This window comes from Pseudophryne corroboree, chromosome 2 (genome assembly GCF_028390025.1).
Source record: "Pseudophryne corroboree isolate aPseCor3 chromosome 2, aPseCor3.hap2, whole genome shotgun sequence".
NCBI classification, from domain to species: Eukaryota; Metazoa; Chordata; class Amphibia; order Anura; family Myobatrachidae; genus Pseudophryne; species Pseudophryne corroboree.
The window spans coordinates 152,390,361-152,406,154 of NC_086445.1; the positions used below are offsets into that span (position 1 = coordinate 152,390,361).

General features: G+C 45.0%; 1 protein-coding gene and 1 pseudogene across 1 annotated transcript in view; both read right to left on the reverse strand.

The window, feature by feature from the left end:
* The window catches only part of ALG5 (ALG5 dolichyl-phosphate beta-glucosyltransferase), a 137,894-nt gene that overhangs the window by 30,797 nt on the left and 91,303 nt on the right, over positions 1-15,794 (reverse strand). The window lies entirely within an intron of this gene.
* Positions 11,025-11,146, reverse strand: LOC135054152 (U5 spliceosomal RNA; annotated as a pseudogene).

The following is a 15,794-nucleotide window of genomic DNA, read 5'->3' on the forward strand; positions in this document are numbered from 1 at the left end:
TGAGAATCCAGCCGTGTCGCTGTAACACATTCAGTGAAAGTGATACGCTGTTCAGCAACTTCTCCCGTGATCTCGCTTTTATGAGGAGATCGTCCAAGTACGGGATAATTGTGACACCCTGCTTGCGCAGGAGCACCATCATTTCCGCCATTGCCTTGGTGAAAATTCTCGGGGCCGTGGAAAGCCCAAACGGCAACGTCTGAAATTGGTAATGACAATCCTGTACCGCAAATCTCAGGTACGCCTGATGAGGAGGATATATGGGGACATGCAGGTATGCAACCTTTATGTCCAGAGATACAAAAAAAATATCCCCCTTCTAGGCTGGCGATGACCGCCCTGAGCGATTCCATCTTGAACTTGAACCGTTTTAAGTAAAGGTTCAGGGATTTTAAATTTAAAATGGGTCTGACCGCACCGTCTGGTTTCGGAACCACAAACAGAGTTGAGTAGTACCCCTGCCCTCTTTGAAGCAGGGGAACCTCTACCACCACTTGTTGAAGACACAATTTGTGAATCGCATGTAATACTATCTCCCTTTCCAGGAGTTATTTCGGTAGGGCCGATTTGAAAAACCGGTGGAGGCACTTCTTCGAATTCCAGCTTGTAACCCTGGGAAACTATTTCTATTGCCCATGGATCCACCTGTGAATGGACCCAAACGTGGCTGAACAGTCGAAGACGTGCCCCCACAGGAGCTGACTCCCTCAGGGGAGCCCCAGCGTCATGCGGTGGATTTTGCAGAGGCCGGGGAGGACTTCTGTTCCTGGGAACTAGCTGTGTTATGCAGCTTTTTCCCTCTGCCCTTACCTCTGGCAAGAAAGGATGAATCACGTGTTCTCTTGCTTTTATTGGAACGAGAGGACTGCATTTGATAATGAGGCGCTTTCTTAGATTGTGAGGGAATATATGGCAAAAAAATTGATTTACCTGCCGTAGACGTGGAGACGAGGTCCGAGAGTCCCTCTCCAATCAATTCCGCACCCTTGTAAGGCAACAACTCCATATGTCTCTTGGAGTCGGCATCACCAGTCCACTGTCGGGTCCATAAGACACGCCTAGCAGAAATAGACATAGCGTTTATCCTGGAACCCAGTAAACTAATGTCTCTTTGAGCATCCCTCATATACAAGACCGCATCTTTAATATGCCCTAGGGTCAATAAAATGGTATCCTTATCAAGAGTCTCAATATCAGTTGATAAGGAATCTGTCCATGCTGCTACAGCACTACAAACCCAGGCCGACGCAATAGCCTTTCTGAGTAACGTACCAGAATGTGTGTAAATGGACTTCAGGGTAACCTCCTGCTTGCGGTCAGCAGGATCCTTGAGGGTAGCCGTATCTTGGGATGGAAGCGCTATCTTTTTTGATAAGCGCGTCAAGGCCTTGTCCACCCTAGAGGAGGATTCCCACCGTAACCTGTCCTGCAACGGGAAAGGATACGCTGTTAGGATCCTTTTGGGAATCTGCAGTTTTTTGTCTGGAGTTTCCCACGCTTTTTCACATACTTCGTTCAGCTCATGTGAGGAGGGAAAGGAGACCTCAGGTTTCTTTCCTTTATACATGTGTACCCTCGTGTCAGGGACAGGGGGTTCCTCAGTGATATGCAACACATCTTTTATTTCGATAATCATATGTCGAATACCTTTAGCCATCTTTGGCTGTAATTTTGTATCATCGTAATCGACACTGGAGTCTGAATCCGTGTCGGTATCTGTGTCAACTATTTGGGATAGTGGGCGCTTCTGAGACCCCGAAGGTCCCGGCGACATAGGGACAGGCACGGGTTGACTCCCCGACTGTGCCCCAGCTTCGGCTTTGTCTAGCCTTTTGTGCAATAAATTAACATTTGCACTTAAAACATTTCACATATCCATCCAGTCCGGCGTCGGCACCGCCGACGGAGACCTAACATTCATAAACTCCCCCTCCTCCTTAGGTGAGCCCTCAACCTCAGACATGTCGACACACACGTACCGACACATTACATACACAGGGAAGCTCTTTTCTGAAGACAGGTTCCCCACCAGGCCCTTTGGAGAGACAGAGAGAGAGTATGCCAGCACACACCCCAGCGCTATATGACCCAGGAATAACACAGTAAATTAATGTTTACCCAGCAGCGCTGTTTTATGTATCTACGCCAATTATGTGACCCCCTCTACTTTAAAACCCTATGTCACCGTGTGTCAAGCAGGGGAGAGTCCGGGGAGCTTCCTCTCAGCGGTGCTGTGGAGAAAAATGGCGCTGGTGAGTGCTGAGGGAGAAGCCCCGCCCCCTCGGCGGCGGGCTTCTGTCCCGCTCAATTTTTTCAATATATATATATATATATATATATATACACATCTGTGCCATAAGAGAGGTTTATATTGCTGCCCAGGGCGCCCGCCCCCCCCCTGCGCCCTGCACCCGTACAGTGACCGGAGTGTGTGAGGTGAAGGGGAGCAATGGCGCACAGCTGCAGTGCTGTGCGTTACCTCAGTGAAGATCCAAGTGTCTTCTGCCGCCTCAGATGGGTCTTTTCCTCACATACTCACCCGGCTTCTTTCTTCCGGCTCTGCGAGGAGGACGGCGGCGCGGCTCTGGGACGGGGAGGGTGAGACTTGTGTACCGATCCCTCTGGAGCTAATGGTGTCCAGTAGCCTAAGAAACAGAGCCCTGAACTCAGAGAAGTGGGTCTGTTTCTCTCTCCTCAGTCCCTCGATGCAGGGAGTCTGTTGCCAGCAGGCTGCCTGAAAATAAAAAAACCTAACAAAAATGCTTTCTTACAGGAAACTCAGGAGAGCTCCTGAAATGCACCCAGTCTCCACTGGGCACAGTATCAAACTGAGCTCTGGAGGAGGGGCATAGAGGGAGGAGCCAGTGCACACCCAGAGTCAAAGTCTTTCTTAAAGTGCCCATGTCTCCTGCGGAACCAGTCTATCCCCATGGTCCTTACGGAGTCCCAGCATCCTCTAGGACGTTAGAGAAACATAGTAAGACTATAAAAATAAAATAAGAAAGCTTAGGGCTGCCAAAAAACGCAGCCCTGTGACCATGGTCCGGCTCCTGCAGCACCAAACAAAAAACTGATTTGCCTGAGCCAGTGGGCGGGGATATATGGACGGGCCCGTTGCATCCTGGGAGGACTGAAAGCTTGTGATCGTTTGGTGCCAATCCGCTATCGCTTCATCATATCCCATTGTTATCCTGTGGATAACCTGTGAACCCAGCCGGAGAAACACATCATTAAACATATATTTAGTAATTTACAGTGCATGATGCCTATTGCCAATTGCTCCTTAAAATGGCCCCAGGCACTGAGGGTTAACCCCTTCAGAGCCACAGCCGCCATTAACCATGTGGCCAGAGGGTCTCCGGACACAACAATGATCAAGAAAAACTGGGTAATAACAGACAGACAAGTTTATTATCACTATCTCCCAAGGAGTGGTGGAAAACACTGGGGGGATGTATCAAATCTTCTAAAGAGAAAGAGTGGAAAAGTTGCCCATAGCGAATATTCAGCTTTTAACTATCTTTAGTATCTGATTGGTTGCTATGGGCAACTTCTTTTGAAAGAATGATACATCTCCCCCTAGGAAGAGAAATCAAAAATACAATGGGTGATGTTCATGTAGATGAGGAAATGCCTCATGACTGACAACATTCCCCCCAAAAAGTACAATTTGACTGCAAACCGTTCTCCAAAAATCTGCAGAATGGACAAATGAACATATAAGTAGTGAACAAAAAAACATATCTCCTTGCACGATTACTCTATGGCAATATTTACACAGCTGTGTCTGGCAACCTGACCATGTTATGGTCAACATGTGCAGTTGCAGCCTTTACTACTCTTCACACTCAACACAGCATGCAACACTTTGTTCTTTACCATTATATTACACGGTCCTATAATAAACAACTTGCTATATGAACATGTAGTAAAGGGATGAAAACTCAAGCCTTTTAAAACATGGAGAAGTGGGCAAGATGAGAAGTTGTCCACAGCGACCAAACACGTTTCTAGCTAGCATTTATTGAGTGCATTCTATAAAATTATAGGTAGAAGCTGATTAGTTGCTATGAGCAACTTCTTCCCTCTTTAGAAGGCTTGATACCTCTCTCCCCCAACCAAAAGTGCTTACGCAGAGAGCCTCATAATGCCGTCCATACATGAAACACCCTGCTCTTAAAGGGCATGTTTAATCTAATTTACCCATAACAGATATTTCTTACTTGCAGGACCATTAACATTTCAGCTTACAGCGAAAGCAAAACTACTAATAGCAATGCCAACCCCAAATTAATTGTCCTAGTTTCAGCAGCTCATCGTTGTGGTTGTGAAGAAGGGTAGAGAACATACTGTACTTCATGTCAGTAATCCCATTTAAGGACATAACATGACACTTTAGGGCAGGATGTACAGTATCAAGGTGTGTGTACGAATGGGTCGACAGGTCAACCCCACATGGTCGACATGCAGGTCAACTGGGTCAAAATGGCGACATGAAAAAAGTAGACACGCAAAAGATACAAAAAGGCCAACACAGTCAAAAGGTAAACATGGGAATGGTCAACCAAATTTTTTAGTTTGCGGGTTTTTGTTTTTTTTGTCAATTTGTAGGTATAACCACATGTAAGCCACTTAGTGGAAACGTGTCTCCTTGCGGTCTCGCTTCAGGCAAAGTTACTATTCCCAATTATAGTCCATGTGGATAGTAAGTGATTAAGTCGAAAAACAAAAATATACGTTATGGTAAGAACTTACCATTGATAACAGTATTTCTCCTAAGTCCACAGGATAACATTGAGATATGATGACGCGACAGCGGATTTGCACCAACCGGTCAAAGCTTTCGGCCTCCCAGCATGCAACGGGCCCAACCATATATTCCGCCTCCTGGCTCGTGAACATCAGTTTTTCCAATGCTCAAGGCAGGAGCATCATAGAGAGCCTTAATCAGGCAAGAAGAACACACATGCACACCCTTCTGTACAAGAAGGAAGAGGTAAGTGAGTGAAAGGATCCTCAAATCAGGTGCGTCAGGGTGGGATCCCAGTGGACTTAGGAGAAATACCGTTATCAACAGTAAGTTCTTACCATAACGTATATTTCTCCTGCAGGGTCCACAGGTTATCCACAGGATAACATTGGGATGTCCCAAAGCAATTTAGTGGTGGGGACGCTCCTGACTGGACAGGATAATCATTCGCTCGAATTCAGCGTCCTGAGAGGCAAAGGCATCAAAGGCATAATGTCTAATGAATGTGTTAATGGAAGACCATGTGGCTGCCTTACATATCTGTTCTGCTGAAGCACCACGTTGTGCTGCCCATGATGGACCTACCTTACGAGTAGAATGAGCAGAGACATTAGTCGGAACAGGGAGATCAGCTTGAGAATATGCTTCTGAAATAGTTATCCAAAGCCAACTCGCCAGTGTCTGCTTGTCAGCAGGCCATCCTCTCTTGTGAAATCCGTAGAGAACAAAGAGAATCTATCTTTCTGATGGCACTGGTACAATCTACGTAGATCCTTAAGACCCGTACTATGTCCAATGATGCATCTCCCGTAGAAAGGTCCGGCCCCTGGAAGGCCTGGACTACAATTTCTTCGTTAAGGTGGTATTTAGACACCACCTTAGGAAGATACCCAGATTTATTTCTGAGAACTGCTCTATCTGTATAAAAAAAAATAATCAGAAATGGAGGACGACATAACATTGCACCTAAATCGGAAACTCTTCTAGCTGAAGCAATGGCCAGTAGATAGAGAACTTTAGCTATCAACCATTTAAAATCCACTCTTAAGTGGTTCAAATGGGGCAACTTGAAGCGCCTTTAGGACTAAACTTAAATCCCAAGGCACTGTAGGAGGAACAAAAAGAGGTTGAATGCGCAGCATTCCCTGAAAAAAAAGTGCGCAGATCCTGTAGGTTAGCAATTTTCTTCTGGAATTATACAGTCAATGCTGACACTTGTACTCTCAAGGAAGCCACCCGTAAACCTTTATGCATTCTTGCTTGAAGGAATGCTAAAACTCTGGAAACTCTGAAAACCTAGGATCAAGTTTTTTGATCACTGCACCATAAAATACAGGCATCCCATATTTGGCGATAAATGCGAGCTGAGGAAAGTTTCCTTGCTCTGAGCATAGTTAGAATTACCTTTTGTGAGAATCCGCTTGTCTTCAGGATGGAAGTCTCAAGAGCCACGTCATTAAAGACAGTCGATCCAGTAACGAGGACCCAGAAACAGTAGATCTGGACGTTGAGGGAATAGGAATGGAGCATCCATCAACATCCTCTGCAGATCTGTGTACCAATGTCTTCTGAACCAAGCCGGAGCTGTTAATATCACAGCACCCTTACCTTGTCTTACCTTTTGCATCACTCTGGATCACAGGGCAATTGGTGGAAACACAATAGCCAGACAAAAGTTGACAGATCATCCACAAATGTCGCTCTGATATCCTTTGTTCTTGACCCGTATGCGGAAACTTTGTTGTTCTGACGGGACGCCATGAGATCTATCTCCGGTAACTCCCATTGTCTACCATTGTTTGTAAGACCTTGGAGTGTAAACCTATTCGTGAATGAATGTTCATGTCTACTGAGAAAATCCGCTTCCCAGTTTAGGACTCCCGGAATGAATACTGCGGACAATGCTGGATAATGAAGTTCTGCCCACCTTAACGAGTGACTTACCTTCTTCATTGTGTTTTGTCTGCGAATTCCTCCCAGATGGTTGAGGTATGCTACTGCCATTGCAATTTCCGAGCAGATTCGAACTGGTTTCAACTGAAGGATGTTCTTTGCCTGAATAAATGCCATATATATGGCTCGAAGTTCCAATATATTTAATGGCAGGACACTTTCTTCCTTGGTCCAGTGACCCTGGAAACAACTCCTTCCTGACACTGCTCACCAGCCCTGCAGGCTGGCATCCCTTGTCAGAGTTTCCCAATCTGATATCCAAAGGAGTCTCCCTTTGTCTAGATAGGATGTCTGTAACCACCAGGATTATTGACCTCCTAACTTCCAGAGGAAGACCGTAATCTGCGCTTTTATTGTCTGATGAAAACCATTCCACTTGGAAAGGATCAGACATTGCAGAAGTATCGAGTGTATCTGAATATACTCCATCATGTTGAATGTCTACACCATCAAACCCATCCACGCTTTACCGCGTAGATAGATACCGTTTAACTGTGTAGCAACTCCTAAATCCTTCAATGAATTTGGATATGTTGCTCAGAGACAAAATGACTCTTCTAATACCCATTCTAACAAAGCCCCCAAGTTAGTCATTCGTCGTGACAGAACCAGAGACAAATTTGCCCAATTTATGAGCTAATCGTATCTCTGTTAAACAGGCTATTGTCTGTTGCAGATGACACTGAAGCCATTCCTGAGACTGTGCCAGGATTAATAATTCATCGAGGTATGGAAAAATCTTTACTCCCTGCTAATGGAGATAAGATGCCATTACCACCATAATTTTGGTGAATACACTGGGAGCTGTGGTCAGTTCAAATGGTAGGGTCTGAAACTGAAAATGATGCAGGAGGATAACAGAACAGAGCGCTGAAAAGAATATGTAGGTAAGCATCCTGGATATCCAGGTATACGATAACATCCTCCGGCTCCCTGACCCAAATAATGGAACGTAAAAGTCTCCATATGAAAACCGAGGCACCAAAATGTACTTGTTCTGCGTTTTGAAACGGAGTATTGGTCGGAACGACCCATTTGGCTTCTGGACTAAAAAGAGGTTGGAATAAAAACCTTGGCCCAGATTTATCAAGCCTTGGAGAGTGATAAATAGCACTGTGATAAATGACCAGCCAACCAGCTCCTAACTGTCATTTTTCAAACACAGCCTGTGACATGGAAGTTAGTAGATGATTGGTTGGTACTTTATCACCGCGCTATTTATCACTCTCCAAGGCTTGATAAATAAGGGCCCTTGTCCTCATTGAACAGGAGAAACTGGAAATATCACTCCTGACTGAAGCAACTTCTGAACTGCCTCTTGCAAATCCCCTAGCCTTCGTTTCCACTGAAAAACGGATTTAAAAACTCATATGCCGACTTAGAACTGTTTGGCCACAGCTCTGTTTTATTTGGTAATTATCCACTGAATCTTATGAATTGGGAGTCTTATTTTCTATATATGCTGCTGATTGCTTATTTTAAATCTATGTAACATTTTCTATGTCCTATATGTGCTTTATTAAAATTGTACTTCACCATATGCACATTTTTTTTTATCTCTGTTTCATGGCACATCGATGAGTTCCTAAAAGTCTCAAGAATTGCTTGATTGGTGAACATATTGTGGAGCGCAGGATAAGTCGCCTTTCAATTTTTATTTCTCTTGAGCACCTTTGGTGAGGGATGCGGGAACCCTCTTAGAGTGGCTCCGGTGCGCACTTAGTTATTCCTATACTCTGTCTATCCGAGTTCATGGCGGGAGACTCGGAGGAAAGTGGTCATGAACCAGGGGGAGGGGCGACCAGGGGAGTGCCTGACTCCCCACTGCTGACATCAACCCTAGGGATCATGGCTTCATACTACCCCCCTGGAGCCTATGATCCCTGAGACCTAGCGCTGGTGCACTCTAGGTGGCAGCCGCATCAGTGACTGTTTGGTAGTCTCCTCCCAAAGCAGTGCGGCTGTGTCCGTGTTCCCCCTATAAGCGGAACAGATGCCTTACCCTCTCCCTGTGCTCCGGCCACAGCCTGGTAACGTCTGCAGGACTTGCTAGTATATCCAACACACAAAACAAAAAACTGATTTGCCCGAGCCAGGAGGCGGGATAATAGGATTTTGGTACTTACCAGGTAAATCCTTTTCTTTGAATCCATAGGGGGCACTGGAGTACTCTTGGGATATGGACGGGCGTAGCCGAACAAAGGCACTGAATATTCAAATTTAGGACTCTCCCCCCCCTCCATATCCCCAAGTACCTCAGTGTACTTTGCCAGTGTTTTTTACTGAGCGAACAGGATATAGAGAGGTTGACAATGGAGAATCCCTATAACATAACGGACAACCACAAAGTTGATCCGTAACCTTATTGTCAACTAAACAGTTGACACCTTAACCGATAGAACTTTATAATTTGAGCCAATCGGTGAAAATGTGTTACCATAAGCTCCTTTGAGCTTAATACCACCCAAGTAAAATTTGTTCACTAAGCTCCCTTGAGCTTAAAACAACCCAGGTAAAACTGCTCTGGGTGGGCGTCCAGTGCCCCCTATGGATTCAAAGAAAAGGATTTACCTGGTAAGTACCAAAATCCTATTTTCTTTATCATCCACTAGGGGTCACTGGAGTACTCTTGGGACGTACCAAAGCTTCCCTCGTGGGCGGGAGAGCTGTTTGATACTTGTAACAGTAGGCAGCCCAAAGCTAAATGCTGATGGTGCCACCATTCATAACGTGTAAACGTGCACAAACGTGGTGCACTGAAGGCTATGTAGCCGCGTCGTAGACGCTCCACGACCCGCTGGGTCTGACATTCCCACAGAACCTGTGGGATGAACTATTACTGACGTAGGCGATTGTAACTTAGCCTTAAAGTAAGCCTGACTTGTAGTCATTATTATCCAACTGGATAATGTCTGCTGAGAAACTGGCTAACCCCAGTTCGCAGTATCATATAGAACAAACAACGTATTCATATCACGTACTGTAGACGTTCGGTACATATATAAACGCGTAATGCGTGTACCACATTCAGAATTCTAGAATGTGCTGTCCCCACAGGAACCACTATTGGTATATTGATGTGAAGAATACGAAAGCGGATTTCGTCCGAAGATCTGCTTTGTCATGAGAAACTTAAATACGGTGGCTTGGAATACAAGGCACCCAAATATGAAAACAAAACCCTTGCCGAAGCACCCTTGCCGACGACAAGGCTAGAAGAAAAATGTTTTCCAAAGTGAGAAACTTAATTCTCATTTGTTGTAAGGGTTCAAAAAATATGAAACTTAATTCCCATTTGTTGAAAGGGTTCCAAAATATGAAAACTGTAATAAATCTGAACCCAACCTCAAATCGCCTGGCGCTGTAGGTGGGATAAATAGAGTCTGAACTTTGGTGACACCTTGTAGAAAGATGTTTACAGACGCAAATCGAGGCAAACGTCTTTGAAAATACGTTTACCACACAGATACCTGCACACTTAGTGCAGATGAACATAGTTTTCCATCCCACCCCGTTTAACAGAATACGGGTAACTTGAAGTATGATGTTGGAAACTTCCGAGGTTTACAACCTATGTAAACACACTAAATTTTTTTTTTTTTTTTTTTTTAATAATGAGCTGCCTTAAGCGGCTTACTATTTCGTAACATGGTTGGTATAACCGATACTGTAATGCTTTATTTTTTAAGAGGGCGGTCTGAACCCTCACCCCGTCAACCGCAGCTGCGGTACATAGATAATAAGTATATAGATAAGTATGGGTAAAAGAACGTTCCCTGATGTAACAGGTTGGACGTATTATGAGCGGGCCAAGATCGTGTGCAAGTATTCCTTGAAAATTCGAGAAGCAAACTTCTACGAAATCCATGAGATACCACCAGTATGACTGTGACGAACTGTCTTCTGATCCGTTTTGGCAACGGAGAGAGAAACGGAAAATGGCGGAGCCAGATACACGATGCTGAATGACCCCATGAATGTGAGAGACTTCACCGCCACTGCCCTTGTGATCTGTTTTGTACACATACTGAGCTTTTGTAATTGTGGCGAGATGCCATCATGTATACTTGAGGGTAACCTCCTTCCGTGGACTCAGATATGAAACACCTCTGGATTTAATGTCCAGTTTTGAAGATCCAAATGCTGACGGGTGAGATCATCTGTCTAACAGATGTCCACTCACGGATTGATCTCTTGACATTTTCACATAATGGCGTTCTGAGCCATTGAAGATTTGAGTTACCTGCCGCATTGCCATGCGGCTTCTTGGTTCTCACTGGTTGTTGTGTATGCAACTGCCGTTGCTTCGTTTGACTGCTTAAGGCCAGCGTGAGCCAGGCATGAAAAAAAACAAAATTACATGAAACTCACGGTTGTTTCTCTCCACGAAAATCTTTACTAAAAGGCGAAAGATGTATTCGTTCTGAAGAGAAACCAGAGTCTATCCCTGGTCAGACTGAAAGCGAATCATTTATTGCATTGTAAAATGCACAGAGTTCTAGGACATTTATCGACAGCAATCTGTCGTGTTTTAGAACCTTTGCGCTGATTTTAACTACAAATCCTGACTCTCTGTGACTGTCGTCCAGAGTATATGCACCCTTGTCCCTCTGTGGGAAACGCGAGTGAAGGGTGGCGAACTAAATTGAAAACACATCTTTATTCTTAATAGGTGAATACACCAATGTACCGCTAGTGTGCGTGTACTTTTGTTCTTGCTGGTGTAGTAGGTAAAAGTATTTGATTTACCGTATTCATAATGTTACCTAGGAATTGACATCGTTTAGACAGACTTAGATGCGATTGTTTTCGAACTTGATCTGCTACCGCAGTATACCTTAGTAGCGCAAGCTAGAGGAACTTTGTTGATACATAGTTCTTATGTGAGATAAGCTATCATCACAACATCACTTTGGTAAATACCGGAAGCGATAAGCAACGGTAGAAATGAAATGGCTAATGGTTGTGGCGATTTGCAAACGCTAGAACCTGTGATGAAGAAACCGGACTGGGTAAATACGCATTGTGAAGATCAAATGCAATTATACAATTTTGTGGCTCCAATAAGCAAAAACTAACTGCAGAAAATCCATTTTCTAACTGTAGCAAATGACTTGCTGATTGATATTGCAACGGAGCTGTTTGGTTTTGCCCAAACAGAGGGGAATAAGTAACTCTGACTCTGTTGGCGTACTATTGCCTGGTTTATAACCCAGCAAAGACTAAATGACAAACTGCCAAACCGTTCGACAGAAGCAGTTTTGTACTCTAAGCTGTAAATAGCTGAGACATATATGAGTTGAAGTCCTGAAACCTCGCAAATGTAACATGAAAAGACGCGCTTCCACAATTGTAAAAGAGGTCATCAAACCACTGGCTTGCTGACTGTAACGTCATGTCGTTACAAAGCGTGACTGTTTCTTATAAAGGGATAAAACGCCGTTACAAGTATACTGTATGCGCTAATGGCTGAATATCCTAAAGGGATAAAATGCCGTTACAAGTAGATCAAATGTAGGAGCAAACAAGCTCTGGCCTTGTCGCGCTTAACTAGCGACCATGAAAATAACCGGCGTTAGCAGAAGCTTTACAGATATACTCTGCAGCTTATTTCAACAGTGATCGGCATGGTTTCATACACAGATTCTAGTGACCCACATGTATCTGGGGTTTTTATAATGTTTGACAGAAACGCATATACCAATGGCGGATCGCGTCCTTTTGGAAACGATTATGTATGGTTGTCCAAAACCCCGCACTATCTGAGTGCTGGACTAATGTACCCTTCTCACTCGTAGTTATCGGTGTGAGATTTTACATAGAATCGTGCATTAAATTATAAGACCAGTGAAATAAACACTCTGGTACCCAAAGGAAAATTGGCCCTTTGGAAAGACTGTCTTTTGTTAGCGCTGGCGGAGTCATTCCGAGACTCCGATTACCGCTGTTTTAATTTGAATTGCCAATGTTAACAATTTTAGTCTGCACTAGAGCCTTATTCGCTATGTAGACAGACATCATAATAGGCAACAAACAGACACTTGCACGACTTAATAAAGTTATTATATGGCATATATATCTATATATATATGTTATTGCTGAACAGCATATTTATTAGGAAACTAAAGTGTTCTTTATGTGAAAAGCAGTTCACATGGGCATGAAACCCGAACCAAATTCCTACTAACACCCCTGCGCCTTCTGGTGGCTTAAAGATGTAGGGCAGGAATGTTCTAGAATAATCCTGAACTAAAAATTCCCACTAACACCCCTGCGCCTCCTTGTGGAGTAGAGGTGTATGGGCGGAATGTTCTGGAATTATAACTGGAAAAACAGCAATGATTAAAATGGCCGTCATGCCATGCTTTCACAGAAAATCACAGTACAGGTTACCTGCTGCAGTTTTAATATAGGCTTAATAGTCTATTATACAGTTACTATAGGCTTAATAGCCTATTATACAGTGATAACCCAGGTGTAGGATACAGTAAAATACATGCATTTAGTCCATTAATATGAACACTGCCTGCAGTGTATGTTATTATCTTGCAGCCTTAACCAAAAATAACAGAAAACATGGTTAAACCTGCAATAGGTTATGCCACTGATAACCTATTGCCAGCCAAAGCCTCATATATATATTATATATATATAAAATGTGCTTAAACCTATAATCACAGTTCATACTGATATTATAGACAGTTTTGCCAGCAAAAAGCGTCATTATATATTATATATATATAAAACGTGCTGAAACATATATCACAGTTCTCACTGATATTATACACAGTCTACATTGTTTAAAACGCTGCGCTGCTTGTCTATTTTGAACCCATGCAGCCTTTGCTGCTGCTATGGGCATTACTCCCCCTCCCCCCCCCCCTGCATCCCCATGTTACCTGCCGCGTACGGGGATCGGGTGCAGGGAGAGCAGGAGAGCCTGTATCTAGCGCCGGGGAGCCGTCCGGAAGCGCCTTCCTACAGCAGTACACAGTCTCCCTGTGTCCTCATCAGCGGTGTGCGGTGTCTCACTGGAAGAGCGGCCGGCGTCCTTGAGTGACGTGCGGCCGCTCTTTAACACACGGGTCTCGGCGGCGTGTAGTGGTGCCGGGCCATCAGCGCAGTGAGAGCGGCCGGCGTCTGAGTGACGTGCGGCCGCTTTGCGCTAGTTCATCGCACGGAGATCTCGGCGGCGTGTAGTGGTGCCGGGCCATCAGCACAGTGAGAGCGGCCGGCGTCTGAGTGACGTGCGGCCGCTCTCTCGTACTTCAGCGGGACCCTTCAGCGGCGTGCTCAGCGGTGGCCAGCTCTCTGTACAGTATTACACTTTCACACAGCAGGGCGGCAGCGTGAGCTGACCGCCCTGACACCTCTACCTTGTGCCGCTTTCATCCTGGCTGTGACGAGCTTCTCTCTGTAAGCTCCGTTTCAGCCTCCAGTGTTTTCTTCCAGCTCTTTGTCTCATCCTGGCTGTGACGGAGCTTCTTCCTGTAAGCTCCGTTCAGCTTGCAGGAGACAGTGGCTGCCTGTGGCTGTGAGGGTGCTCTTTGTGAGGACCGACACGCCATGCGCTGCCTTATAGCGCCTGTGGCTGTGAGGGTGCTCTTTGTGAGGACCGACACGCCATACGCTGCCTTGCAGCGGCACCATCCCGGACCCAAGTTTTTCCAGAAACTGGGACGGGAAGTGTAAAAATAAAAATAAAAATCTTCTGAAATGTGTCATGTTCATGCTGTGAGCACCGAAAAAACACTGGCAAAGTACACTGAGGTACTTGGGGATATGGAGGGGGGGGAGAGTCCTAAATTTGAATATTCAGTGCCTTTGTTCGGCTACGCCCGTCCATATCCCAAGAGTACTCCAGTGACCCCTAGTGGATGATAAAGAAATATGGAAGGGCCCATTGCATTCACACAGCTGCAGCTGGCGATGCACATAGACCACCGCAGGGACTGACATGTCACTGCCTGTGGTAGTTGCCGCCTCCGGACTGCGCTGGAGATCTTGCGCGAGTACCGAGATCCCACGCATGTGCAAAGAAAGGAGCCGGCCGGGAATGAGACACAGGACGTCAACACTGAGCTGATGTGCTGTGAGCTCAGGGGGACATCGCCGGAGGGGGGAGATTTTGCTCCCCTGCTTCGGCAGACAAGATGTTAATGCATCTTATCGATGTCCCTTCCTGCTTCGCCTCGTTAATTAACATAATCAAAGCTTGGAGACAGATAAAGTACCACCCAATCAGCTCCTATCATTTTTCAAACAGAACCTGCCATGTTACAGGCTGGGTTTGCAAAATGACACTTAGGAGCTGATTGGCTGATTCTTTCTCTCTCCCCACTATCTCTCTCTGCAAGCTTTGACACATATGCCCCTATGCTAGATAAATGACAGCTGATTAGCTGCCATGAACCACTCTGCCACTTTTCTCTCTCTCTCCAAGGATTGATCTATAGCCCTCTTAATGTCATCATTTTGCAGCTAATGGCTGACAGCAGAGAACAATAGCCTGCGCTGAACTTCATAGTAGATAGAATATAAAACCTCTCCAGTTCTGTCAGCGCATGGAAACTTTTAACAGAATATTTGTGAACAGTACAAGCAACGATTTCATAATGCTGCTTTTATTCGGTATCCATTCACATGGTCGACCATGTTATGGTCGACAGTCATTAGGTCGACCGGTCAACATTGACATGGTCGACATGGACACATGGTCGACACATGAAAATGGTCGACATGTGAAAAGGTCGACATGAGTTTTTTAACTTTTTTTTCTTTTGGGGAACTTTTCCATACTTTACGATCCACGTGGACTACGATTTGCCCAAAGCATGGCGAGCGAAGCGAGCCATGCGAGGGGACGCGGTGCACTAATTGGGATTCCCAGTCACTTTACGCAATAAACGATACAAAAAAGTAAAAAAACTCATGTCGACCTTTTCACGTGTCGACCATTTTCATGTGTCGACCATGTGTCCATGTCGACCATGTCAATGTCGACCAATAGTGGTCGACCTAATGACTGTCGACCATAACATGGTCGACCATTCATACCGGAACCCTTGTATTCTAGGTTTAACATTGATTT